Source organism: Alosa sapidissima, chromosome 10, assembly GCF_018492685.1.
Source record: "Alosa sapidissima isolate fAloSap1 chromosome 10, fAloSap1.pri, whole genome shotgun sequence".
Taxonomy (NCBI): Eukaryota; Metazoa; Chordata; class Actinopteri; order Clupeiformes; family Clupeidae; genus Alosa; species Alosa sapidissima.
Genome location: NC_055966.1, coordinates 32,618,397 through 32,645,221, shown reverse-complemented (window position 1 = coordinate 32,645,221; position 26,825 = coordinate 32,618,397). Strand labels below are relative to the sequence as shown.

The window sequence follows — 26,825 nt, the reverse complement described above, 5'->3', positions numbered from 1 at the left end:
TACAAGCTGGAATCAAAGCACATCGACTCCCCTCTCACGCGGAGCAAGATATTTCATCAGGAGCCACTTCCGGGAACCCGGATCGCACGAGGGGGGGGTCAACATCCCCCTTTATGCAGAGCAGAGGCAGCGACTGCTCCATTGAAGTCTATGGGCATAGCTCAGAATTTTACCACATATGCTAAGGTCTTGGTTCTATAGTTAGGAACAGGGGCGGACCTGCCATTAGGCATGGTCAGGCAATTGCCATATCGTTTTTTTTTTTTTTTTTAAATAAATGGTCACCGCATCCAAACAATATATTCTAATCCATAATAAAGATTGGAAAAAATATTTTGCCTCATGATTGCTCATAAACTCATCATACAATCAAATGACTGCAGTGCAGGTCCGCTTCCTGTCACCATAGCAGCAACTAGTCTGAACGAGGTCTTGGTGAGGTGTGGAGTTGAGCGATTGACAGCAGCCATGAAACGTTTCCAGAGTGGAAGTGATAAACGAAAAAGAAAAAGGGAGGAGGAAGAATTTAGAAAGAAATTGCCTAAATTAACCAACTTCTTCCAGTCGAAGAATTCTTCCACGGAAGAAAGTAATTTGGACAGTGATGCAACAACATCTGCTGAGCTGGGTGGTGTAGCTAATGCTAGCTGCAGCAGCTGTGGCACTGATGCACCACCACCAGCAACTTGCACTACATATTCTTCTACTGATGATGATGATGATGATGATTATGATGTTGATCTAAGTGAAACAGTCGTGAGGGACAAGATCACTGTCACTGCTGAAGTCCGCACTGGTGCTGTTGGTGCTGCTACGGACACAGTAGCAGAAGCTTTGGACCGCAACGAAACCAGTAACGTAAGTAGCCCTAACACGATACCTAGCACTACAGTTATCAGTGACGACCCCTTATTATGGCAAGACACCGTAAGAGATGCAGAGCGAGTTGAAATCGTTAAAAAAGGCCCTGTGCAAATTAATAACTTTGAATTCCCCAAAAATGCAGATAAACCACCCAGAAGATTCACGGTTGAACATTATTACATGACCATGAAAAATGGAGAAAAAATAAACAGAAAATGGCTAGTTTATTCGGTCAATGCATACGCTTATTGTTTTGGATGCCGGCTTTTTTGAAGATCGAACACCTCATTTAGTTTGCACGCACACACTCACTCTCACTCTCTCTCTCTCTCTCTCTCCCTCTCTTCTACACATAGCCTACACGGACAGACTCTCATACAGTACATAGCTACAGTACATAGAGTATATTCACACAAAGAGAGAGACCCCAAACCCCTAGCCTTCACCCTCTCTCTCTCCCTCTCTCACACACACACAGAGACACACACACCATTCATAGTAATACTTAAAGGTTTTTACTACTGTTTCTTGATTGTCATCTATGGCAATAAATATTTGTTGTATTTGAGTATGCCTCAGCGTCCCATTATTACAGAATAAAGTGTGTTTTAGTTTTAGGGTTGTTGTGTGTGTGTATGTGTGTGCGTGTGTGTGTGTGTGTGTGGGGGTGGGGGGGGGGCGGGCTCGGAGGGGCCTCGGAATCCTTTGCCTTGGGCCTCAAAGTGTCCAGGTCCGCCCCTGGTTAGGAATGTGAATTACGGGCACGGTCACATCAAGCATGTCCGATAAACATTCTCAGATTTCTTCTTCTTCTTCTTTCGGTTTTTATGGCGGTTGGCAACTAACTTTAATGGTGCATTACCGCCACCAACTGGACTGGAGTGTGGTACTGGAGTCTAACCTTTCCTAATAGGATGCAAACAAATAAAAACAAACAAACAAAACAAAACAAAAAGATCATACTAAATTATTTTAATTAATCCTGTATTCCTCAGGAAGCCAATTACATAGTTTACACACATTTCTCCTGTGTTTCTTTGCAGAATTTCTTCTTCGAAAGTTTAGCCTCAGCTGTTCTTGTAATTGTGAGACTAGTCTTTGTCTTTCTTCCTGATATTTACTACAGTGTAAAATAACATGCTCTATAGTCTCTGGACTACCACAGAATTCACAGTTGCCATCAGCATGCTTCTTCATTATTAACAAAGTTTTATTTAGACGTGTGTGTCCATACCTCATTCTAGAAAATGCATCCTCCTCCTTGCTTCTGTTCGTATTTCTGCTCTTTCCCACTTTATTCTGAATATTATAGAACTGTCTTCCAGTCTGCCCACTGTCCCATAATGTTTGCCATTTACCATTAACTATGTTTTTGACCATACTTTTAATTTCTGCTTTGCTGTAGTTTACTTCAACATCTATATTAGAATGCCTAGCTACTGGCTTAGCACTTTTATCTGCTAACTCATTTCCTATAACTCCTATACGAGCTGGTACCCATACCAGAGTTATAGCAATTCCTGACTTTACTAGATTATTTGCAACTTGCAGTATATCATATACAATGTCCTGCCTTGACTTTGACTGAAATGTTTTAATACTGATCAAAGCTGAGCTGGAATCTGAAGCAAATACTGCCTTCCTTGGCCTATTGACCTCCACCCAAAGCAAAGCTAGCCACACAGCAATCAATTCCGCTGTGTAAACTGCTAAATCATCACTGATTCTTTTTCCAACTTTAATGTTTAATTTTGGAATGACATAAGCAACCAGTGGCGGTTTTAGGTACGGGCGAACCGGGCGGTCGCCCGGGGCGGCATCTTGTAGGGGGCGGCACGAGCGCTTAAAAAAAAAAAAAAGAATAAATATAGCTGCAAGCAGCAATGAGGGGGCCAAGCAGGTAGTTCAGCAGGCCAGATTTGCCATGTAAGTCAATGCCGTTGCATCAGACATATAGCCTTAAGCAGTCACAGCAAGTTCCATGCCAAACAACTCAAGATTGGCTGAGTTACAAGGTCAAGTTTTACATCAAAACATAACTGATTTTGTGGAGCTGAACCAGGGCTGAGTGTCGCCGCCCCCTCCCCCAGCCAGCCCACCGCCACAACCGCCACAACCGCCCCTGCCCATCCCACCCGCTCCACTCTTGCACGCACGCATTAGAATGAACTGGATGGAACTTGCTGTCATCAGTTTCTCATCAAAAATAAAAGATTGACTGAGATATGATCACACTTGCTGTGATTTAAACATAGTGGTCAAAAATTAACGTCATTGGGTGTGTTGAACTCGGTTTGGCCCAAGGATTCCAATGATCTCATTTTGACATTCGGGTCAACGGGTCAAAAGTTACGTCTGTGAACACACGTCCAACTTTGGCCTGTTGGTGGCGCTACAGCGTTTGAGGTGCCGGCATGAAACTTGGTGAAATTAATTATTGGGCTGTCCCCAATCAGTGTGCAAAATTGTATAACTTTTTACCAGACGGTTCTATGGGCTGCCATTGACTTCCATTGCAGAATAATGCACATTAGCAACTACTGGCCAAAATGCATTTTTGTCAATTACAGAGCCCCCTAGAGGTCAAAGGTCACCAGATTTCTTGAGTGTCCTCCCGATGGGCTCAAAGGTGCATGTACTACGTTTGGTTTTGATACATGAAAGCGTTGCTGAGATATGAGCTCACTTCCTGTTTGGCGGCTTCACAGCAAATTTCGATTGCCCGTTACGGGCCAATGCTTCTGTCAATAATTCCAGAAAATTAGGCAGTGATAAGGCATGGTCTGAGGATGGTCTGTGCCAATTTTGATGAAAATCAGATGAAATTTGTGAACTGTGAAAACTTGTTCGTGTTTTTGATTAAATCCAATATGGCGGCCGAATCAATTACGATGACATCACAAGTTGGCCTGGGTCGGCCTAAGGACCATCAACAGTAGTACCAGACACCACTAGTGCGTTTTAATTCTAAGCACAACTGCTGCTACAGGCCAAAAGGCATGTTTCTTAATTACAGCGCCCCCTAGAGGTCAAAGGTCACCAGATTTCTTGAGCGTCCCCCTGATTGGGTCCTGAGTCCATGGACTAAGTTTGGTTATGATAGATGAATGGGTTGCTGAGATATGAGCTCACTTCCTGTTTGGCAGCTTCGCCGCAAATTTCGATTGGCTGTTACGCACGAACGGTTTTAGTTCCGAAGACAAAAAGCAATGCATTAATGAGGCATGGTCTATAGATGATATCTATGAAGTTTGGTGTCGATCGGACAAAATGTGTGACCTCTGATACGTTTTAAGTGATTTTGATGAAATCCAAAATGGCGGAAAATCCATCATGGCAGAAAATGACATCATAGGGTGCGTTGAACTCGGCTTGGTCCAAGGATTACAACGGTACCTCATTTTTCAAAATCGGATCAACAGGTCAAAAGTGTGCGTGAACGTACGTCCAACTTTGGCCTGTTGGTGGCGCTAGAGCGCTGGAGGTGCCGGCATGAAACTTGGTGCAAATAATTATTGGCCTGTCCCCAATCAGTGTACCAAATTTCACAACTTTTCACCAGTCGGTTCTATAGGCTGCCATAGACTTCAATGGCGGAAGCGTAATAATAATAGGGAAGAAAACATAGAATCACTAAGGGTTGCCCTGCAGCTTCGCTGCTTGGCCCCCAATAATAATAAACGTCGCAAAACGATTTTCTATTATCCATCACTTGTGTGAGGAATTAGGGAATTGGCGCCCCTGTTGCTCAGAAGGTAGGCCTACTGCACTGCACTGTGCAGAGGAAGGGGCGAAGGGAGGGGTTTGCGGGGGACAGTTCACCTCTGGGTCTCCTTAATGAAACGGGAAAGGGGGGATGAATGGGGATCCACTGTATAGTAGCCTACAACAGTCTATTAGTGGGCTAAAATCAGTCACACCTTGACTTTCTTCCAAACAACGCACATCTCATAATGTTATGAATGCAGACCTATGATTCCTGCACATTTAATTAACTGTGTGAAATGGCTAATAAAAATAGGTGACAAAACGATTAAGAGGTCACCCAGGTGAATTGGTTTGGTCTTGACTGTGGTCGCGAGTGGATCATGGGAATTTGTGGATTGTTGTCGACTGTCGAGTGCCAAACACGATGGACAGAAAGCGGTCAAAGCCATCAGGTGCCCAGTTCCGAAAAAAAAAGAAAAGTAGAAGAGGAGAAACGAGCAAAGGATAAAGGTATGTAATGTCCTAATAGTAACAGTATCATGTCATGAGTGAAGGGCTAACGTCAATGTTAACTGATAGGGCCTAGCCTAGTATAACTTTTACGTTTGTTAGCCATCTTGCAATGATACCTATGCTTAGCCTATAAAATAATAATTCGGTTTTAACAAACACAACAACTAATTTCACCATGAGATGGATTATGCTTTGCAACAAAACGGTCAAAACCCTCAAAAGTTCTGATTATTTATTTCCATCATTTTGGTTAACGTTGCTGTTTAGAAACGCAATTTTCATGTAACAAGGTAGGTAGGCTAGTTTCAAAGACGAACACTTGGCATTTGCAACAAATCCGTGACAGCAGTTTAATCACAACAATCATTCAGTCATAACTAAAAGAGTGCAAAGCATAGTAGCCTATTCGAGGCAGTACCCAAAGAACTAATTGTTCCTCCCTAATTTAATATGACAGCAGACATTTAGCATGTAGGCCTAAGGGCATGTTTATGAAATTTGCTATCAATGGATGTTTTGTTTTGTATAAGAGCTAAATTGTAGCCTGAAGTCTTTTAATGACAATTTCAATTGCAATTTCAGGGGCACTTCTAAAATACTTTGGAGCATCCTCTGCCACTGCTCAAGATGAGCCACCCACAGCCCCTGTTTCACAGGATGAGGAGGAGCCATCAACCTCATCAGCTGCACAGGCCTCTTCTGAGGTGGTCCCTGTCCTTGAGGATGAGCACCAATCCATGTCTCCACAAACATCTCCCTCTACGTCTGCTTCTCCTCAGCATGAGCCTTCAGGTGGGTTTTTACATCTCTCTCTCTCTCTCTCTCTCTCTCTCTCTTTCTCTCTCTCTCTCAATCTCTCTCTCTCTCTCTCTCTCTTTCTCATTCCTTGTGTGTGTGTGTGTGTGTGTGTGGAGGGGGTATGCCTAGGCTACAAGAACAAGTAATTTAATGTAGTCATAAGATTTTGCCAACTCATTGTTTGCCATCTGCTTGTTTGTGCAAAATTGCGCTCGGGGGGATCTCGCCCGGGGAGTAATTGAGTCTAGAACCGCCACTGTAAGCAACACCCATTCTTTTATCAGTTAGTTTAATTGCATCGGTATATATAGTTATATCCTCACTATACCTCTCCATTAAATAGCTCTGTATTTGGCCATGTCATTATTTTGTTTTTCTTCTAATAATCCCAAATCAGTGGACACCTCCCTAGAAACCCATGGTGGAGTATCTGGGAAAGGTACAGTGGGACTTATTTTTAGTTCATTAAACCCCATTTCATTTACTTTATCATTAATGACCCAACCAAAACTTCTGACTTGAGCATTTCCACGCTCTTGGCATTGCTTCAATACCGACTGACTTATATGACCTTCATTATGACCTCTCAAGTTTGCCCAATACACAAGGGCCAGCTGATCTCTTCTAAGGTGAAGAGGCATTTCTCCCATCTCCACCTGGATAGCTGTTACTGGCGTGGTTTTGACAGCACCACAGCATAACCTTAACGCCTGATTTTGGATCACATCCAACTTATTCAGCCATGTTTTGGCTGCAGAGCCATATATTATGCAACCATAGTCAAATACAGACCTGATCAATCCTGTATACATTTTTCTTAGAGCAGGTCTATTTGCTCCCCACTCCACTCCACATAGTCATCTCATTACATGTAATACCTTCTTACATTTATCAATTATTTTTTGAATATGCACTGCCCATGTTAACCTTTGATCTAACCATATGCCCAAGTATTTAAAGGAATCAACCCTTTCTAACTCATTATTGGATAACTTCACTTTTATTTCCTTAGCTAATTTCTTTCTAGAGAAAAACATTGTTTTGGTCTTATCAATTGAGATTCTAAAACCCCATCTAATAGACCATTTACCCACTACATCAACTGCTTGCTGTATTTTATTCACCACAAATTCAACATTTCTCCCTCTTTTCCATATGCCAGCACTAATATATTTGCATAAACTCTCTATATCTTTATTCATATCTATTACTGACAGCATCTCATCACTAAACTCTCTAAATTTGTCCCAATCTGCTTTTTCTAATATCCATCTCTCATTTTTGACTTCATGCTCAATTGCAACTTCCATTCCTACTTGAATTTTAACAGGAAAGTGGTCACTACCTACATTCTCAGATTTATTTCGGCTTCAAGAAGAAATGTAGCCTAAAAATCTAGACGCGCCCCTAGCGGCTGCCAGGGCTAGTCTAGCAACTCTCCGTTCGCTTGTGAGCTCCAGAAATCGAAACTTAATCAGGCCAATGAAATCGTGTATAGAGTCGTTAGGTGGGCTTAACATAATGATTGATGGCAGAGTTGCAACGGTTTGGCTTGATTTCCCTGCTACTTGAAAACAAATAAGATGGATGTTGCTGCTGGCGAACGAGTTAAGCTTTTATTAAGTTGGCAAACGTTTGAACTAGAGCCATATAAAGGTAGAGTTGCGACAACTCCATTGACGCTAATTTTCCATTTTTTTCCAACAATGGCAGCTAATGGAAGCCTCAAATAGTTCCCGGAAGTTAACAATTAATAATAGCAGCAGTGCAGTTACAGCAGTATAGACTAGTAGCCAACATTTCAGACTCAGATTTACATTCCTTTGCCTCATCCAAATAATAATAATAATAACAGTAATAGTAGTAAAGTAATAGTAGGCTATCAATAGCCTAATTATAATAATAAACAATTTATGTATCGACTATGACTTTTCTGCTGCTCAGTCTTTATCAGTTCCTCATCAAATAAATTAAAAGAGGCTAAAAGCCCAATAAATGTGCCACAATAGCCGAATATAAGATAACCTTTGCCCACAAACTCTGGTACCAAGAGGAGAGCCTGCTAATGTAAGGAAGAATTCCTCACACCATCAGTCTCTGACTCTGCAGCCCAAAAGCTGTGTCTTTTATTGTACAGATGCACACAGAAAATAGGAAGCAAGACATAGCGACTTCATTGTGACATCGCTTTTTACTCAGTACGACCAGCCAATCTGGACTTTTGGATATCTCCCAATTCATTTTTGTATTGGTTTGTTAAGACCAGTATTGGTCTTGTTAAGCCCAAATAGCTGCCCAAAGACGTCTTCAATATGGCGGCCGAGTGAATGGACTTGCCTTAGAAGGACTTTGCTTGAGTGCACCTATTTTTGATAAAAACATTAACAATGCTGAGTGCCGGCCCTGTATGGGCCTAAAGAGGGCAATGAGGGCTGCCCATCACTCTAGGGCGCGGGCCCTGTGTGGGCCTAGAGAGGGCGATGTAGGCAGCCCATGTGAGGCCATTACAGGGCCCACACTGTTGAGTGTGGGCCTTGAGAGGGCTTACGGCTAGACGAGGGCAGCCCATTAGGGGCCTGTGCGGGCCTTGTTAGGGCTATTAGGGCTAAGTGAGGGCTGCCCGTGCGGGGCCAGTACTGCGGGAGCAAGCCCTCACGGGCCCACCGTGGACAGCCCACTAGGGCCCCCTGCGCCAGCCCAAAAGGGGCCCGCTTGCTGGGTCTTATCACACACACACACACACACACACACACAGACAGGGTGCAGTTCCTGTCTGTCTGGGTGCACACTTAACTTGTACTCTCTGTTCTTAGAACTCAGCACAACAACATTTAACTTGAACTCTCTGTTCTTAGAACTCAGCACAACAATATTTCTGCTTACACAAATGGTTATACGATCATTCAACAAGTCCACACGCCACACCTTGCATTTCTCACGCAGAAATATTACTAGGGATGTCAAGGTATCTGCATAATTAGTAGCCTAGAGGAGACGCAGGGATACAAGAGGATTTCTCGCAGGGTTCAGAACTAGCGCACCACCCCATACAAAAATGTGATATATGGCAATATATGTAAATCACATATATTATGTATATGTCAATGTATGCTTCACACATATAAGTCACATATATACACATACATGTCAAATATATTTCAAAATATAGCAAAATTGGCCGTTTTTATATGTCACATATATTTTCCCAGATATACAAATATATTACAAATATATGTTAGTTGCATATATGTTAATATATGATAAGTTATGTATTTGTACGCATACTAGGGATACCAATATATTGCAAATATATGTCTATGGACATATATTTGCACTCATATAAGGTAAATATATTGCAAAATGTATGTAATGTTCTGCTATGTCACATTTATAGAAATATGTCACAATATCTGTATCAGAAATATAACATTGTTGATGTTCCAAAGAAAACACACAAAATATTTGTTTAACCTTTTATTAAAGTTTAGTTTTTCCACACAAACAGTGAGTACACTCTCCAGGTAGAAACTTTTTTCCCCTTTATGGAAGTGGAACACATTGATTTGGCATATGCAGAATGTACTCTGTGTTCTCAGGGCAGCAGTCCTCACAAATCACCACCTGCAAACAGGGAACAGAGAAGATTAATATGCTGTAAAACACACATAACATGAAAAGACCATCACTGAAGCACTACTACCTTCACATGCATCTTTAATAAACACACACCTTGGCACAAGTAAGCTTAAATAAGGGCTATGAGATGAAGAACATGTAGCCTAATGATCCATACATCAGAATACTTTGGCAAGATTTGGGAAAGATTCTTGAAAGATTGGAGTCTTTTAACTAATGCCCCCCAGTCAAGCTTTATTCAAAAGACTATCTTTCAAGAATCTTTCCCAAATCTTCAAAGTCTTCTGTTGTAAGGATGGCTTAACACTACCCTTCACAAACTAAAGATCCATTTAGGCCTACTAACATTCACGTTAGCCTGCATAGCTGCCAACTCTCACGCATTGGCCGTGAGACACACGCATTTGATTAGTTTCACACACTCACACGCCACACCCACGATTTCTCACGCTGAAGAGTCAACCCGGTCGGTCAGATGCCTGAAAAATGAGTTTAGCCTATAGATCTACCTGTTGAGCCACGGTTATGCTTTCAGAGACGGTGAGAGGGTTCAAGAGCACCCCCTGTCTGTGGAATTTTCTAAATTTTCTCTCATTTGCGATGCTACTTCAAAAGCCATCCCAGGCGCATTCCCCCGGCTTCAGGTAGGCCTATGCTTTGAGTATTTTTCACGCTGAAGTGTCAACGTGGTAGGTCAAATACCTGGCAGATGAGGTTCAACTAAACTAAACCTATACATGATATCACACATCATGTGAACGAGCGGAATCTAAGCTTTCCAATGATATTAGTGCCAAGTTGCTGTGATAAATGGTTCGCGAGAAAATTATCATTGAACCGACGTGCAATTTAGGCTAATCATATTTGCATTTTGTACACAGTGCACACCCATTACTCTCGGTTGTAATATCTCACTAACCCTTCACACAACATGTGGCAAACCTAATATCACAATAAACAGCAAACAGTACCGAATACGAGGATATAAAGCATGCCTCTGTTTTTGAAATTGCAACACATTTCTACATAGCCTCATTGGGGCGAAATTATAATGTATTCTAATGTAAACTATTTGTCAGTAGGCCTACATACATTTTTGTAAATTGCTCAGTAGATTATCCCACTATCATGGTTCTTATATTGTCAGGTTCCAGCCAATCCTACTTACACAGATAAATGAATATATTTATATTGCCATGCTTTCTAGTGACATTAATGCAAAAATATAAAGAAAATCAAATAAGGAGACACAAATATTGATATAAAGCCTGACATAAGCCATATGCAAACATTCACATCATGCAGATATGGGTACATCCTGAAAAAGGAATAGCCTGTAGGCTATGGCCATTACAATGACCAATATATTATCTTAAATGAACTAGCTGAAAAACACAGGTGACCACTTCTGCATAATTTCATGGAGTGCTGAACATTTCTGAACTGTGAAATGGACCATATGTTTTTGTGGTTGTGAACTTATTGCAATATCACCATAACTATTCCACCTGTGTATGCATGGTTATAATTCTGAAGTGCAAAATAGCTTAGGCTACAGCACAAATATTTCCATAAAAATAAGCAAGTCTGACCTCTGAATTTATTTTTAAAAGTGCACCAGATTGATGCATTTAAAAGTTAAAATATACAAACATTTCTTAAATTCTTACAAAACACCCACCCACTTTTTAAAATTGTTAGTTTGGACCCCCCCCCACTATTGCCGTGCGAAATACCAGTGCTGTTTGTACGCCAAATAAATAATAACCTATAGGTTTATGTAAAACTCCCCATTAACAGCATCACGTCACTAACCACAGCTAGACTGCACAATGGTAGGCCTTCAAAAGCATGACATTTTCTTTAATTTACTTTATCCGCTTTCATGCGTTCATTGAACGTCCGCAGTGCTGTAATGGAAACCTTATTGCGTAGCCAAGTAGCCTATATATTGAGTTATTTTTAAATTATGCATGATTTACTTTTTATTAATTTTGTAGGCTGGCTTTATTTTGTTATATAGAAGTATCTAAATAACCTGGTAAAATGTACCAGAATTCAGGAAATTGCATCTAGTCCAAAAAAAATTTTCTGGGGGAGGACCCCCATACCCCCCACTGAAATGTCCCACCCACTTTCAGAATGCCTCCATCGCCCATGGTCCTAGCATTAGGCTAGATCCCTTTGATACCAATGTTAATTTAACTCTGGGACCCTGGTCCCTACACCTGAGAACCAATGTACTTTTTTTTTTACTGTACGGTATAATGCTGAACGAGCCAAACAAAAATTTCCGCAGCAAAATTTTGGTTGGCCCCACCAAATCTCACTCCAAGGTTTTTTGAAAAGTTGGCAGCCCTGAGCCTGCATGGTTTTTAGCAGCCACTTTAAATATAAGTTAGCTGCTATAGCTAGGTTAGCTAACTTACTCACACCTGATATTTCATTCAAACTAAAACTTATATTCATAACGACATCTCAGACAGGCTTGTTGTTGGATATGATGTTAACTACCATTTTAGATATTCCACATAATGGTAAAGTTAGTTAATGGAAAAGTTAACATTAACAGCTAACATCGCTAACGTTAGCAATATTAGTTCGCTAACATTATCGATAGCTAATTGATAACATTAACATTAGCTAATTGTAACATGATGGTTAGACTGTTAACAAACGGATTTGGTTAACATTACATTATAAAAACAATATTTTATAACTGATTCCCGTTTACTAAAGGCTTTCTTACCTTGGATATGATGACAGCAGAGTTTGTACAGCTTAGGCTACACAGTCGGATGCATGACAAAAAGTGACGGTTGAAGTCACCGTGGTTGGAGTTCAAATGTCAGTCCAGGGTGTGGGATGGGTATTGCTGTGTGCGCATGCGCATATCAAGATGCGATAAGCATCCGTTATATTTAAAGTAGCTTTGGCCTCACACATTTTTCATGCACATAGTGCAACCCAAAGCGCTCCACACAAAACATTGACACATAAGGCAGCATAGTCGACACCTTATCTGTGACGCCAAGACATTAACAAATATATTCACACTATTCTCCATTTGGAAAATAAGTAATGTAATCTAGTGTATGGATATGTATGCCACCATATATGGAGACTACAAATATGTCTGCCACATATTCACACATAAAGTTCTCCATATATTTAGAAAATAAGTAGTGGAATCTAGTGTATGGATATGTATGCCACCATACATAGAGACTACATATAAGTCTGTCACATATTCACACATAAACTTCTCCATATATTTGGAAAACAAATAATTGGATCTAGTATATGAAGATATATAGCATCTTATATGGGAAATTAAAATATTTTGTATGCATGTATGGACATATAGCTTTGAATATATGTTTGACATAAATATTTGAATCACATATATGTCCATATAAGTAAAATTATAAGTCCCTGTTATTTGACATATATGTTCATATATTGCCATATATCACATTTTTGTATGGGACTCACCAGATAAATCAAAAAATAAATAGGCGACATCCAATCAAAAAATAGGCTATTCGTTGTATCCGGGTAAAATTCCAAAATAGCACATTCCCTCCCTACAACCACGTTTTGCTTGTGTGGGGTTACACGTTTAAGATTTCAAAACTGTACCCACATTCTTTTTATTCAGAAATTCAACTGTTTGTCATTTGGTAAACCATTATGGCACTTTACAGCAGTGGTCGCAAACCCGTCGATCGCGATCGACCAGTAGATCTTTAGGACTTGCCCAGTAGATCCCGAGAATAACAGGACAATTAAAAACAGTCACCAAATTCCCACATGTTCGCTAACGTTTACAGGGCGTAGCCTACATTTCAGCGTGGGATAGGATAGCGCATGATTTATTCAAGACCTAGCCATCATAATGCGAGAAATTCCTGCATACATTTACAGTGCTGTCTGATAACGTTAATCTAATAATGGAGCAGCGTGAATGCGGGACCGGACGAACGGAGTGCATTGTAGGCCTAGGCTTAGGTTACTTTCACTTTCTAGAGTACGCATTAATTACGTGAAAGATGCTTCATACCAAAATGTCATGTCAAATGTTATCATGACGTATTGTCACAAACACTTACTCCAATTAGAAAATCAAAACCAAAATCATGTAAGTAAAGACTATGTTAAAGTGTTGTTATCTCATTGACGCCTGTATAAGGGGGTGGAGGATGTGATATTTTTGACCTGATACATTTGCCTAAATAAAAGGCCTTAAATTGGAAGTATTTTAGCTTTGATTTTCTTTTGACGCTTCAAGGTAGATCTTGCCTTTGTTCAGGGCGAGGTTAGGGATCTTGGGCTCAAAAAGGTTGGTGACCACTGCTTTACAGGGTGTGTAAATCAAGCCTTTTCACAAACGTTTGGCCTATCCTACTTTAAGGCAAAATTATTTCTTATCTATAAACTAAACTAAACTGTCGGTCATTAAGAAAACATAATAATAATAATAATAATAATAAGCTTTATTTGTATAGCACCTTTCATACAGAGAATGCAGCTCAAAGTGCTTTACATTTGAAGCATGTAACACAATAATAGTCAGTCAGTCATTATCAATCACTTTTCTTCATTGCTGGGGCCGTTTATGATTCTCTCAGCAACATATCAAAAATATAGAAAATGACATGTCATAAGACTGGCAGCCCTAACCCTCTTACCCCCCACAAGCACGCCATATGGCAACTGTGGCAAGGAAAAACTCCCATATTCCAGGAAGAAACCTTGAGCAGAACCTGACTTAAAGTGCCCATATTTTGACTGTGTTCAAATAGGTCTTTGAGTTCCAGAAAACATGTTTCTGAAGTTGTTTGGTGGAAATAGCGTGTAGGAAACGATTGTTACCTACCTCTATTACCCTCTGTTTCAGCCCCTTCCAGAGTGTGCTGTTTTCTGCTGCTCATTACATATTCATGATCTGCAGCTAATTTGGCCACGCCCAAAGCTTCTAGAATCTTTGCCCACGCCCCACTGACTCTTACCACTACTACTACGTTAACTTTCACATGGACATGGCGGCAGTAGTTCAACCATACATGTTCGAACCAGAATCTGATCCTGAAGGAGGGGAGTCTCCTGCACTACCCGAGACTCAGAGAATTCAGCAAGACGCTTCTGAATGGTTAGTGAAACTTTCTATTTTTTTGAAACTTAGATAGTCAGTGTTTAGCCCATGAAAGCTAACGTTAGGCTAGTCTAGCTATCGATAGCTAACGTTAGTGCCAGGTCAGGCACTATTATGAATTATTATTCAATATTTATTAAACTTAATGAATTTGTATTCACACAGTAGTAAACTATATTGTGCTTCTTGTTCACTAAATGTGAAGTTATGTCTTGTAAACACCCCGCTGCTTCAAGCTTCGCTCAGTTGGCAGATCCTGTAACCTGCTCTAACTTATAATAACGTTAACGTTACAGTTTTTCACAGTAAAATTAGGGAGGGCTCCGACACCATTGCTCTACAGACTGAGTGCTCCTAAAGTACAGTAGTATTTTTCTGTCATTCTTATGAGACTTGCATGTATGCGCTTGATATATTGGTGTATACTGGTGTGTTCGCATTGTAAACTTGAGAAAGTCTAGCCTAGCACTACTTACCATTCACCTACTTACGTCAGGCTGAGAAAGTACTAGCTAGCTGGAGCACGCTCGTTCAAATGTAATCGTGGGTGCTATTATTGGGTAAAAAATACCAGGTTTATTATTTCTTTAGCTTTATTCATGCATGACTCCTTTTGTATTTGTTTGTTTAGGTGCACATGTGGAAATTGTGCAACAATGCCGTCAGAGCCTGAGAACTTATGCTGCCAGGAGGTACCACAGGCAATGATCTTTCCTATACTTATGTCAGCAATATATGATTGCAGACAAGATGCCACTGCAGATACTTACCTTATGTTATGCATAATAGGTTACAAGACGGCTGCAGCAGCTGGATGAAAGGCCTCCATGTATGATAGGCAAACAGGTTCTAAACCTGGACGGTCTAAATGTGTTCTCACTGCAGAATGCATGCAACATTTACAGGGCTGACTACGGTCCTTTACAGTTATGGGGAATAGAGCAGTGAGTTATCTGTAATAACCTACTTACATTCACTGTTCACACAACATAATAAAGCAAATATAGTCTGCCAAAGCCTCTATTTCAGATTTTTTTCTTGAACTTACAGCCAAGTATTTCCTTAGCAAACTGTATATTACACAAATTCACATGAAGCATTTTACACATGCAATAAACATTTATTTACCACTGTCATTGTACATAAAAATACAGTATTGAATGATTCACCGATTCCAAATTAGACATGCATTATAAAACCTGTTGACTAGCAAAGTTCATTTTTCTCGTTACAGGTATTAAGCCTACAGAAGTTGTGAGCTGGTGCTGGGGCTTCCTTGGTAGAAAGATACGGGTAGTGATCCCCTCGTGTGTCGTGACGGGAGTTTCCTGACGCCCATGGAAGATATGTAGGCTTCAAACTCCCGCCCCTTGATTGAATCTTGAGACATAGCTGGCGATGACCTCCTCCTTGTCTGGAAGCTCATATTGCGAAGACAGGTCCGGCGGGATGTTTATCTTCAGATCTTCGTCTCCATACGATGATGGGTCAACAAAGACTTTCTCCATGATCATGTCCATCAAATCATCAACATACCCTGTGCAATACACATACACACAAAAAAGTGAATCACTAGTATAATTTACTACATTATTCAACAACTGTTCATTTTGCACGTGAAATTTTGTAGTTTCTCAGGTATTTAAGTAAGTTTGTTTGGTTTTATTTATTGTGTTGAAAGCACTGTTGCAGTACTGTCATGTACAATGCAAGTGTTTGTTTTTGTGTAAAAAAAAAAAAAAGAACTTACGGAATGTAGCGTCTGTCTTCACTGGTCTGACTCTGCACTCTCCCTTCCTGGATTTTGGAAAGCTCAGTTTGTAAAGAGGAAGATGTGGTGGCTTGTCCTCGATTAGCATTCTCATTATAGCAGCCAGGTAGAGTCTTGGACAGTAAAAAGAAAATCATGAAAACAATTTCAAGGAATGGGCAAATATTCTCAAAGAATAAACAGTTTCATTTACCTGCACAGCATTCCCAGATATGGATAGACCACGTTTTTTGGTGCGAACCGCAGAATGACGCTATGGAACGCCTCCAAAGAGGACGTCTGGTAGTGGGGACTGAGTTTGGCAATATCCTTCAGGACAGTCTTCTTGGTCAGCTCTTTTTTCTAGATTGTAGAACTCAGCTAATATGTCCCTGTACCAAGTTTGGACTTCATACACCGAAGTGTTGCATAGATACGAGCTCACTTCCTGTATTACAGCGCCCCCTATAGAGGCCAAATGATGCCAATTTCCTGCTGTCTCCTCACAATCAGATACGAAGTCCCTGTACCAAGCTTTGACTTCATACACCGAACTGTTGCTGAGATACAAGCTCACTTCCTGTATTACAGCGCCCCCTATAGAGGCCAAATGATGCCAATTTCTTACCGTGTCCTCACAATCAGATACAAAGTCCCTGTACCAAGTTTGGACTTCATACATGAAAGCGTCTCCGAGATGTTAGCCCACTTCCTGTTTTGCGGCTTCATCACCATATTTGATTGGCAGTCACGGGCCAATAAAGTGGAATTAGAAAAATCTGACAAGTATCGTTTGTGCGGCTCGGTCTGAAGATCATCTCCACCAAGTTCTGTGAAAATCGGATGAAATTTGTAACCGCTGAAACTTTTCGTAGAGTTTGAACTAAATCCAATATGGCGGAGGTCCAATATGGCGGAAAGTGACGGGATAGGGGTCGATGAACTCGGGATGGTCCAAGGATTCAGACGCTACCTCAATTGTGAAAATCAGACAAAAGAGTCAAGGATCACGCGCATGAACGCATGTCCAGTATTAATCTGGTGGTGGCGCTAGTGTGTTCAATGTATATGCATGAAAATTGGTGGGAGTGATTGGGACAGTGTCCTGACTAATGGTCTCGAGTTTTGTTATGTTAACTCAAAGCGTCACCTAGATGTTTGTCCACTTCCTGTTTGGCGGCTTCGTCACCATATTTGATTGGCTGTCACGGCCAAATAAAAATGAAATTGAAAAATCTGACCAGTATCGTTTGTGCGGCTCGGTCTGAAGATCATCTCCACCAAGTTCTGTGAAAATCGGATGAAATTTGTGACCGCTGAAACTTTTCGTAGAGTTTGAACTAAATCCAATATGGCGGAGGTCCAATATGGCGGAAAGTGACTTAGTAGGGGTCATTTAACTCAGGTCAGTCAAGGGATTCCAACGCTGCTTGATTTGTGAAAATCGAACACACCGTTCAATTGTTACATGCGTGAATGTGAGTCCAGATTCGACCCATTGGTGGCGCTAGAGTGTTCGGCATAGAGTTCTGTAAATTGGTGAGTGATCATGGGACGGTCCTGAATCAGGGCGCTAAATTTCATAATAATAATGACTTGCAAATACCTTTCAACCCAGCTTTTCAACTTTCGGCCAAACTTTGACCTGTTGGTGGCGCTAGACGGCTGGGTTTAGAGATCCGTAAATGAGCGTGAGTGGTCAGTGGAGTGTCCCGAAACTTTCAGCCAAAAAATCTGCACTTTTTAGCCAGGCGTTCTATGGGCTGCCATAGACTCCAATGGCGGAAGTATAATAATAATAAATATAGCTGCAAGCAGCAATGTGGGGGCCAAGCAAATAAGCAGAAGTTGGGATTGGACTGGACTAGACTAAGCTAGACTAGACAAGGCTGGACTGGACTGGATTGGGATTGGGATTGCAGAGATATGAGCCTACTTCATGTGATTGTTGATTGGCTTGGATTGAATTGGGCTTGATTGGATTGGATTGGGATTGGGATTGGACTGGACTGAATTGGACAGGACTGGACTGGATTGGATTGGATTGGGATTGCTGAGATATGAGCCTACTTCAAGTGATTGTTGATTGGATTGGATTGGATTGAATTGGACTGGATTGGATTGGGATTGGACTGGACTGAATTGGACAGGATTGGATTGGAATGGAATGGACTGGATTGGATTGGATTTGGATTGCTGAGATATGAGCCTACTTCATGTGATTGTTTATTGGATTGGATTGAATTGGATTGGATTGGACTGGACTGGATTGGGATTGGGATTGCAGAGATATGAGCCTACTTCATGTGATTGTTGATTGGATTGGATTTAATTGGACTGCATTGGATTGGACTGGACTGGATTGGACTTGATTGGACTGGATTGGGATTGCTGAGATATGAGACTACTTCATGTGATTGTTGATTGGATTGGATTGAATTGGACTGGACTGGACTGGATTGGATTGTACTGGACTGGACTGGACTGGACTGGATTGGATTGGACTGGACTGGATTAGATTTGATTGGACTGGATTGGGATTGCTGAGATATGAACCTACTTCATGTGATTGTTGATTGGATTGGATTGAATTGGACTGGATTGGATTGGGATTGGACTGGACTGAATTGGACAGGATTGGATTGGATTGGATCGGATTGGAATGGACTGGACTGGACTGGATTGGATTGGATTGGGATTGCTGAGATATGAGCCTACTTCATGTGATTGTTGATTGGATTGGATTGGATTGAATTGGACTGGACTGGATTGGATTGGATTGGGATTGGACTGGACTGAATTGGACAGGACTGGGTTGGATTGGAATGGACTGGACTGGATTTGGATTGCTGAGATATGAGCCTACTTCATGTGATTCTTGATTGGATTGGATTGAATTGGACTGGATTGGATTGGATTGGGATTGGACTGGACTGAATTGGACAGGACTGGACTTGATTGGATTGGAATGGACTGGATTGGATTGGATTGGGATTGCTGAGATATGAGCCTACTTGATGTGATTGTTGATTGGATTGGATTGAATTGGACTGGATTGGATTGGGATTGGACTGGACTGAATTGGACAGGATTGGATTGGAATGGAATGGACTGGATTGGATTGGATTTGGATTGCTGAGATATGAGCCTACTTCATGTGATTGTTGATTGGATTGGATTGGATTGAATTGGACTGGACTGGATTGGATTGGATTGGGATTGGACTGGACTGAATTGGACAGGACTGGGTTGGATTGGAATGGACTGGACTGGATTTGGATTGCTGAGATATGAGCCTACTTCATGTGATTGTTGATTGGATTGGATTGAATTGGATTGGATTGGACTGGACTGGATTGGGATTGGGATTGCAGAGATATGAGCCTACTTCATGTGATTGTTGATTGGATTGGATTTAATTGGACTGCATTGGATTGGACTGGACTGTATTGGATTTGATTGGACTGGATTGGGATTGCTGAGATATGAGACTACTTCATGTGATTGTTGATTGGATTGGATTGAATTGGACTGGACTGGACTGGATTGTACTGGACTGGACTGGACTGGATTGGATTGGATTGGATTGGACTGGATTGGACTGGACTGGATTAGATTTGATTGGACTGGATTGGGATTGCTGAAATATGAACCTACTTCATGTGATTGTTGATTGGATTGGATTGAATTGGACTGGACTGGATTGGATTGTACTGGACTGGATTGGATTGAATTGGACTGGACTGGATTGGATTGGGATTGGACTGGACTGAATAGGACAGGACTGGATTGGATTGGAATGGACTGGATTGGATTGGCATTGCTGAGATATGAGCCTACTTCAAGTGATTGTTGATTGGATTGGATTGAATTGGACTGGACTGGACTAGACTGGATTGTACTGGATTGGATTGGATTGGACTGGATTGGACTGGACTGGATTAGATTTGATTGGACTGGATTGGGATTGCTGAGGTATGAGCCTACTTCATGTGATTGTTGATTGTATGGGATTGAATTGGACTGGATTGGATTGGATTGGGATTGGATTGGGATTGCTGAGATATGAGCCTACTTGATGTGATTGTTGGTTGGATTGAATTTAATTGGATTGGATTGAATTGGACTGGATTGGATTGGATTGGGATTGGACTGGACTGAATTGGACAGGACTGGACTGGATTGGATTGGATTGGAATGGACTGTATTGGATTGGGATTGCTGAGATATGAGCCTACTTCAAGTGATTGTTGATTGGATTGGATTGGATTGAATTGGACAGGATTGGATTGGGATTGGACTGGACTGAATGGGACAGGATTGGATTGGAATGGAATGGATTGGATTGGATTTGGATTGCTGAGATATGAGCCTACTTCATGTGATTGTTGATTGGATTGGATTGGATTGAATTGGATTGGATTGGACTGGACTGGACTGGATTGGGATTGCAGAGATATGAGCCTACTTCATGTGATTGTTGATTGGATTGGATTTAATTGGACTGCATTGGATTGGACTGGACTGGATTGGATTTGATTGGACTGGATTGGGATTGCTGAGATATGAGACTACTTCATGTGATTGTTGATTGGATTGGATTGAATTGGACTGGACTGGACTGGACTGGATTGGATTGTACTGGACTGGACTGGACTGGATTGGATTGGATTGGATTGGACTGGATTGGATTGGACTGAATTGGACAGGATTGGATTGGATTGGAATGGACTGGACTGGACTGGATTTGATTGGATTGGGATTGCGGAGATATGAGCCTACTTCATGTGATTGTTGATTGGATTGGATTGAATTGGACTGGACTGGATTGGATTGTACTGGACTGGATTGGATTGGACTGGACTGGACTGGACTGGATTAGATTTGATTGGACTGGATTTGGATTGCTGAGATATGAGCCTACTTCATGTGATTGTTGATTGGATTGGATTGAATTGGACTGGACTGGATTGGATTGGGATTGGACTGGACTGAATTGGACAGGACTGGATTGGATTGGAATGGACTGGATTGGATTGGCATTGCTGAGATATGAGCCTACTTCAAGTGATTGTTGATTGGAATGGATTGAATTGGACTGGACTGGATTGGATTGTACTGGACTGGATGGGATTGGATTGGACTGGACTGGATTAGATTTGATTGGACTGGATTGGGATTGCTGAGATATGAGCCTACTTGATGTGATTGTTGATTGGATTGGATTTAATTGGATTGGATTGAATTGGACTGGATTGGATTGGATTGGGATTGGACTGGACTGAATTGGACAGGACTGGACTGGATTGGATTGGAATGGACTGAATTGGATTGGATTTGGATTGCTGAGATATGAGCCTACTTCATGTGATTGTTGATTGGATTGGATTTAATTGGACTGCATTGGATTGGACTGGACTGGATTGGATTTGATTGGACTGGATTGGGATTGCTGAGATATGAGACTACTTCATGTGATTGTTGATTGGATTGGATTGATTTGGACTGGACTGGACTGGACTGGATTGGATTGTAATGGACTGGACTGGATTGGATTGGATTGGATTGGACTGGACTGGACTGGATTGGGATTGATGAGATATGAACCTACTTCATGTGATTGTTGATTGGATTGGATTGAATTGGACTGGATTGGATTGGGATTGGGATTGGTCTGGAGTGAATTGGACAGGATTGGATTGGATTGGATTGGAATGGACTGGAATGGATTGGGATTGCGGAGATATGAGCCTACTTCATTTGATTGTTGATTGGATTGAATTGGACTGGACTGGATTGGATTGGATTGTACTGGACTGGATTGGATTGGATTGGACTGGACTGGACTGGATTAGATTTGATTGGACTGGATTGGGATTGCTGAGATATAAGCCTACTTCATGTGATTGTTGATTGGATTGAATTGGACTGGATTGGATTGGATTGGAATTGGACTGGACTGGATTGGATTGGAATGGACTGGATTGGATTGGCATTGCTGAGATATGAGCCTACTTCAAGTGATTGTTGATTGGAATGGATTGAATTGGACTGGACTGGATTGGATTGGATTGGACTGTACTGGACTGGATTGGATTGGATTGAATTGGACTGGACTGGATTAGATTTGATTGGACTGGATTGGGATTGCTGAGATATGAGCCTACTTCATGTGATTGTTGATTGGATTGGATTGAATTGGACTGGATTGGATTGGATTGGATTGGATTGGGATTGGATTGGATTTGGATTGTTGAAATATAGGCCTACTTCATGTGATTGTTGATTGGATTGGATTGAATTGGGATTGGGTCTTGAGTCCATGTACAAAGTTTGGTTTCAATCCATGAAAGCGTTAGTAAGATATGAGCCTAATTCAAGTCATAGTTTTCCCTAGTGGTCAAAAGACAACAAATGTATTGTAGCTATTCAGGATGTGTTCATAAGTCCACGTCCCAAGTTTGGTGTTGATACGAGACAGTCTTGCTAATTATAGCACCCCTAGTGGTCAAAAGTCACCAAATTTATTGTGCATCCTCAGGTTGTGACCACGAGTCCACGTACCAAGTTTGAGGTTGATGCGAGAAAGTATTGCTAATTATAGCGCCCCTAGTGGTCAAAGTACACCAAATGTATTGTGTGTCCTCAGGATGGGGTCCCAAGTTCATGTACCAAGTTTGGTTTTGGTACGTGAAAGCGTTGCTGAGATAGGAGCTAACTTCCTGTAACTCTAGCGCCCCCCTAGTGGTCGAAGGTCACCAAATTGATTGTGTGTACTCAGGGAGGGGTTCCAAGTCCATATACCAAGTTTGGTTTTGATATGTGAAAGTGTTGCTGAGATATGAGCCTACTTCCTGTGATTATAGCGCCCCCATAGTGGTCAAAAGTCGCCAAATTTATTGAGCCTTCTCCTAATTGGGTCCTGAGCCCATGTACCGAGTTTGGTTTTGATACGTGAAAGCTTGGCGGAGATAACATTTCACTTCCTGTTTGGAGGCTTCGCCGCCAATTTCGATTGGTCGTCACGGCTGACTTGTTTTGAATAAAGGTCCAAAAAGCAATGCGTTTGTGACGCTTGGTCTGAAGATCATCTGTGCCAAGTTTCGTGAAAATTGGATGAAATTTGTGACCTGTGAAAACTTTTTAAGGTTTTTGATGAAATCCAATATGGCGGTCCAATCAATTATGTTAATGTCAAAAGTTGATATGTGTCAGCTTAAGGACCTCCCAAAGTATTAACAGAGATCACTAATATGTTTAAATTTCAAACACATCACCCCATAGAGGCCAAAACGTAGTTTTGTTAATTATAGCGCCACCTGTAGGTCAAAAGTCATGGAATTTATTGAGCCTCCTCCTAATTGGGTCCTGAGTCCATGTACTGAGTTTGGTTTTGATATGTGAAAGCCTTGGCGAGATCTGAGTTCACTTCCTGTTTGGCGGCTTCGCCGCAAATTTTGATTGGTCGTGACTGGCGACCAGTTGTGAGTATGGGTGTCAAAGGCAATGCAATTATGAGGCATGGTCTGAAGATCATCTGTGCCAAGTTTCGTGAAAATTGGATGAAGTTTGTGACCTATGAAAACTTTTAAGTGTTTTTGATGAAATCCAATATGGCGGAGGTCCAATATGGCGGAAAGTAATGTAATAGGAGTCAGTGAACTCAGGTCAGTCCAGGGGTTCCAACTGTATATGGATGTTCAAAATTGGACATACGGTTCAAAAGTTAAGTGAATGGATGCAATGGCAACTTTGACCCATTGGTGGCGCTAGACTGCCTGGGGTTCAGACTTGAAAATTTGTGAAATGGAATATGGGAAGGTATGGAATGAATGTGCCAAATTTCACAACTTTTTACTGTACGGTTCTATGGGCTGCCATAGACTTCAATGGCAGCGGAAAGATGTGTAATAATAATAATAAATATAGCTGCAAGCAGCAATGAGGGGGCCAAGCAGAGAGATCAGCAGGCCAGATTTGCCATGTAAGTCAATGCTGTTGCATCAGACATAAAGCCTTAAGCAGTCACAGCAAGTTCCATGCCATACAACCCAAGATTGGCTGAGTTACAAGGTCAAGTTTCACATCAAAACATAACTGATTTTGTGGGGCTGAACCAGGGCTGAGAGTCGCCGCCCCCTCCCCCAGCCAGCCCACCGCCGCAACCGCCCCTGCCCATCCCACCCCGCCCCACCCTTGCACGCACGCATTAGAATTAACTGGATGGAACTCGCTGTCATCAGTTTCACATCAAAAATAAAAGATTGACTGAGATATGATCACACTTGCTGTGATTTAAACATAGAGGTCAACAATTGACGTCATAGGGTGTGTTGAACTCGGCTTGGCCCAAGGATTCCAATGATACCTCATTTTGCCATTCGGGTCAACAGGTCAAAAGTTACGTCCGTAAACACAAGTCCAACTTTGGCCTGTTGGTGGCGCTAGAGCGCTTGAGGTGCCGGCATGAAACTTGGTGAAATGAATTATTGGACTGTCCCCAATTAGTGTGCAAAATTGTATAACTTTTTACCAGACGGTTCTATGGGCTGCCATTGACTTCCATTGCAAAATAATGCGCATCAGCAACTACTGGCCAAAATGCATTTTTGTCAATTACGGTGCCCCCTAGAGGTCAAATGTCACCAAATTTCTTGAGCGTCCTCCCGATGGGGTCTGAGGTACATGTACTAAATTTGGTTTTGATACATGAAAGCGTTGCTGAGATATGAAATCACTTCCTGTTTGGCGGCTTCGCCGCAAATTTCGATTGGCTGGTACAGGTCAATGCTTCCGTCAATTGTTCCAGAAAGCAATGCACTCATCAGGCATGGTCTGAAGATAGTCTCTACCAATTTTGGTGAAGAACAGATGAAATTTGTGACCTGCGAAAACTTGTACGTGTTTTTGATTAAATCCAATATGGCGGCCGAATCAATTACGATGACATCACAAGTTGGCTTGGGTCGGCCTAAGGACCTCCAACAGTATTAACAGACACCACTAGTGCATTTTCATTCTAAACACAACTGCAGCTACAGGCCAAAAGGCATGTTTCTTAATTACAGCGCCCCCTAGAGGTCAAAGGTCACCAGATTTCTTGAGCGTCCCCCTGATTGGGTCCTGAGTACAGGTACTAAGTTTGGTTATGACAGATGAATGGGTTGCTGAGATATGAGCTCACTTCCTGTTTGGCGGCTTCGCCGCAAACTTCGATTGGCTGTTACGCGCGAACGGTTTTAGTTCCGAAGACAAAAAACAATGCATTAATGAGGCATGGTCTGAAGATCATGTGTGTCAAGTTTGGTGACGATCGGACAAAATTCGTGACCTGTGAAAAATTAGTTTCACTTTCACTTAAATCCAAAATGGCGGAAAATCCATCATGGCGGAAAATGACGTCATAGGGTGCGTTGAACTCGGCTTGGTCCAAGGATTCCAACGATACCACAATTTTGACAATCGGGTCAACGGGTCAAAAGTTACGTGCGTGAACGCATGTCCAACTTTGGCCTGTTGGTGGCGCTAGAGGGTTCGACGGGGAGGCATGAAACTTGGTGAAATAAATTATTGCAGTGTCACCAATCAGTTTGCCAAATTTCACAACTTTTGACAAGACGGTTCTATGGGCTGCCATAGACTCCCATGGCGGAGGAAAGATGTTAAATAATAATAATAATAAGAAATCATAGAATCACTAAAGGTTGCCTCGCAGCTTCGCTGCTTGGCCCCCAATAAGAAAAGGTAGAATCACTAGGGGTTGCCGCGCAGCTTCGCTGCTTGGCCCCCAAATATAACCGCAAGCGGTGATTTACGGGGTCCAAGCAAAACGAACATGAGGTAGCATAGCTTTTTAGTTTTACATATGCTTTGAATGTTTGGGCCCAATTGTTCAAAAGAAACGTGATTGGATTTCGGTTATCGGATTTCAGTTACCGGATTTCGGCTATCGGATTGGATCAAATCTTGAAAATGGCTTGTTCAAAGGGAAACAAGGATCCTGAAATTGGATTAGATAACATAATCTATTCTTGGTTTTGATCTGGATAAAACCTTCACTTTGTGTTGTTCAAAACTTTTGAGTTGGATTGGAATACATTTGATGCATAAAATTAGGATTACCCTGTGCTGTAACGTTATAGTGTGCTAACCTCCACAACCTATTAGTATTCTAACAATACCCTATTCTAGTGTACTAACCTCCACAACCCAACAGTATTCTAACAGTAGTATTCTAGTGCGCTAATCTCCACAAATCAATAGTATTCTAACAATACTCTATTCTACAGGACTATGCATTTGTCATGGATAAGATGAAGGGTCTGATAATGGAAGGCAGTGTTTCCCACAGAATGGAATTGTATTTGTGGTGGTAGGTGAAGGGGGGTGGGTTCTGTGTTG

At 41.6% G+C, this 26,825-nt stretch overlaps 1 protein-coding gene and 1 long non-coding RNA gene across 2 annotated transcripts in view; one reads left to right on the top strand and one right to left on the bottom strand.

Annotated features, from left to right (window-relative positions):
• Positions 1–26,825, top strand: part of LOC121720190 (meprin A subunit beta-like) — a 202,868-nt gene that overhangs the window by 85,589 nt on the left and 90,454 nt on the right.
• On the bottom strand, positions 7,978–8,653 carry LOC121720317. Its single transcript, XR_006034508.1, has 2 exons — positions 8,613–8,653; positions 7,978–8,077 (listed from the first exon to the last, which is right to left on the bottom strand). It is a non-coding gene; the product is annotated as an uncharacterized LOC121720317 (long non-coding RNA).